This window comes from Meleagris gallopavo, chromosome 6 (assembly GCF_000146605.3).
Source record: "Meleagris gallopavo isolate NT-WF06-2002-E0010 breed Aviagen turkey brand Nicholas breeding stock chromosome 6, Turkey_5.1, whole genome shotgun sequence".
Taxonomy (NCBI): Eukaryota; Metazoa; Chordata; class Aves; order Galliformes; family Phasianidae; genus Meleagris; species Meleagris gallopavo.
The window spans coordinates 49,143,129-49,146,685 of NC_015016.2; positions in this window are offsets into that span (position 1 = coordinate 49,143,129).

Here is a 3,557-nt window from a genome sequence, read left to right on the forward strand (position 1 = left end):
GTCCAGTCTCTGGAAAATGATCAAATCTCCTTCCAAATGTAAAATGTTTCAAATGAAATAGCTTCACCGTTTGTGCCTCTGTATGCCAAGATAGATCAAATGCTTTATAAAAGTGATGCAGTAGTTCAGTATATCTTTCATTTTGCCTTATGCTTTGGAATGGCCCCAAGTTATAGGATCATAGAGATGGAAAGGACCTATTAAATTATGCATTTCCTTGCCAATGAAAGTGTACTCTCAGTGTATAGTATTTTCCATCTCAGGCTATTAGGCATCCATCCCTTCATTTGAGTACTCAATTTCATGGCAGAATAAAATCAGTGTTAGGAGTTTTCCCTATTGTGCAGCCTAAAAACAAATTATTTTATTTATATTGCCTTACTCACACCTGTGAGCCACCGATTTCTGTCCCTCCTCCTTCGAATTCTTGTTAATTGTCACCACAAATACTCAAAGCTCTGCAAAGTCAACCAAGTGCAAAAGGAAAGTGGGACATCTGTTTCTAAGCTGAACTTATGAACAGCCTGTTACATTTACTAAAGGTGACTTTCTCGTCGTGTCTGAACTTTTCTTCAATGTGGAATTAATTCTTTTTGCAAAATTACTCAATTATATCAGTTCACAGCTGTTTGGCCCAGTTGTTATCTTTCTCACTGTTTTCCCCAACCCTTAAGTGACTCAGATGAGAAGAGCAATTTCACCAGTACAGTTCTTCTACACCTGAGTTTATTTCAGTAAGATTGCATATTTGGCTTTAGAGATTACTCAAGAGGTGTGTTTCTTTCATGGAAGTATGCTACCTCATTTAACATCAGCTCCACTTCCTCTGCTCATGGAGGTGTAATTAACTTAGCAAGCAGGAGCACTAGTGATAGAGTTAAGCTGGAAGAAGTGCCCCTACGACTCCATCTGGTATATGTAGTTTCATGGGCTTTATAATTTGTCTTTCAAATAGTGCCTTCAATCACTGTCTTGTTCTTTCTTTTCATACTTGAATTTAATTTATACTTCCTTCTTACTTAATCTACACTTCTAGCTTTCCCTTAAGCTCTTCATGGTAGGTAAAATATACTGTAAGCAAACAGTAAAAAAAGACCTTTGAAAGGTGCAAAGAAGAGAGATGCAAGCCCTCTGAATCCCCTTGCTGGAGAAGGGCTCTACAGTTACTTTAAAAACAACAACAACAATAACAACAAAACAGAGAGGAAGCCACCACTCTTGCATGAGGACTTGTGGGATGACTGCCCATTGTTAAATTAAGTTCATCTATTCATTTCCAAGTATTTTCACCACACTACTTGCTCTACTTTTTGCAGTGGATACCAGCCAGGTTAAGGATTTACAGCCTCCTATGGCTGCTCTTGCCAACACATAGATCTTGAGGAGGTGTTCAGCACATATAATGACGCTTTAAAATAAAATTTGTTTGCTGTAGGCATTCACTGCTCTCTCTGGCTCTTTTTTCTCTTTCCCTGCTCCCTCCTCTGCTCCCCCCCACCTTAATTTGTCTACAGACTTGGCTTCTTTGTGCTTTCATGACTAATATTACCATCTGTGACATTACATATCAAGATAGCAATGCAACATATTAAGCACAGGAAAACCCGAAATGTTTGAGCTCCTCCAGGCATTTGTTGCTTAAAGCTCCAGTGTTATTTGTAGCCACCTGAAGCATCCCAAACTATCTAAAGACACACTGCAATTAATCAGTAGGTTTCTGTGTTGTTATTGAAACGGAGATATAAGGCCTTACTGGAGCAATCTCCTTGAGAGCAGTCTCGGCAATTTGTTTGTAGTTTTATTTCTCACAAAGGGCTCATAAAACGAGCTTTCACATTTAGGGAGTTACCCTCACTGCCAATGAGGGTAGATCACTTAGGGAACTTCCCATCTCACTATTTTTTTCAAGATCTCATATGCTACAGACAAAACTCCAGGGCTGTGACCAGTGCCTACGCAAACCATGCTCTCATGCAAAGGGGGCCCAGCCACGAGCCAGGATCACAAGCCAGTTCATTTCTTCCAGACTCTGCTCTTCCGAGAATGGGGAAGCAGGTGGGGAAAGAAATGTAACAAGTGAAAAACATCTTGAAACGGGCACATCCCAAGACACAGATCAAAATCAGAGCGGAGGTCTTCTTTTGCTTCCCGTATAGCTCTAGACAGATACAAATCTTATTTGCCTAGAAATGATTGCAGTAACCACCAGGATCAGATATTCTGAGAGACAGTTCTTTCCCCTCCCTCTGCTGATTCTTCAGACAATTAGTTGCTTCACTGCTTATCTCAAAACCTACACTCATCTACAGACATCAACCTGTCCAGCTTTTCTGCATATTCATAATTTTCCACTTCAGTTTTTGCCATGGGCCTGCAATCAACCTTATAGGGGTAAAGCATTTGCCAGTTGTGAAAGCATTGCCCTGTGTTTCACACGAGTACTGGGTCATTCATGACCACTGTGTTGACACGTTGCATAGCATATGGTTCATCACTATTTGTAGGATAAATATTCCTCCTCTAAAGACGAATTTAAGGATAAAAGACATGTACATTAGACATGCACGCATGCACACTTGCAGGTATACTCAGCATTCACACGTGACATTATATAAGAAAATCTGTCCATATAGAAACCAGTAGAGATGAAGCTGCTGACCTAAGCACGGTTCTGTTTTGAATCTGTGGTGCACGTATAGTTGTATATTGCATGTACATGTATTGAAATATGTCTGTAGTTTACTGTACTCCCTCTCACTGCTGTGAGAGAGGATGATGTAGGGAAGGGCTCCAACATTCAGTTTATTTATATTTTTCAGATCCTATTTGTTACTTGTAATGGATGGTTTTAAAACTCGGGTGAAAGGGAAATGCTGATGGATGGTTAATCATGCATGGTTAACTTCTGGTACCCACCTGTGTGACCCCAGTACAGCTTTGGGCACAGGCCCAAGGTTAAGAATGATGATGACTCCTGTTTCTGTGCTGTCTTGGGTCAAGATGCTGGGACCCCAGCAGCTGGGATCTCCCCAAGTAGAGGGGACTAGATGCTTTTCCTGACAGGGTTATCAGAGAACCCCAGCACCCAACCCTTTGTGCCACCTTCCCTTGGGCCTTTTTCCCCCTGTCCCACAGACACAGGCGCCGGGGAGCCCCCGGCAGGAGCTGGCAGCAGAGCCCCGAGGGGCTGTGCTGGGTTGCGCAGCTCCCGGAACAAGGAGTCAGGCTGCGGAAGGCAGGTGCTGTTCCCACGGCCAGACCTAGATCCCGTGGGGAGAAAGTGGGGGTCAGGAAGTTAACAAAGGTCGGCCAAGTCCCTCTGGCTCTTCCTAATCCTCTTTTTCACTCACAGCCCCTTGAAACTCCCCTGATTCCTCCCAGAGCGGTGGCTGGGGGAGTTACTTTACTGCTGCAGAATTGAACTTATTTTGCTTGCTTCCAAAGTATGCTTCTGCAGAGTCTCTAGTCAGTTTTGTTTCAGCTGGTTTTCAGCGACACACAGGAGAGATGTGGCTGTGTTACACTGGTTTGTTTTTTTTTTCTCTTCCCCTTCCCCT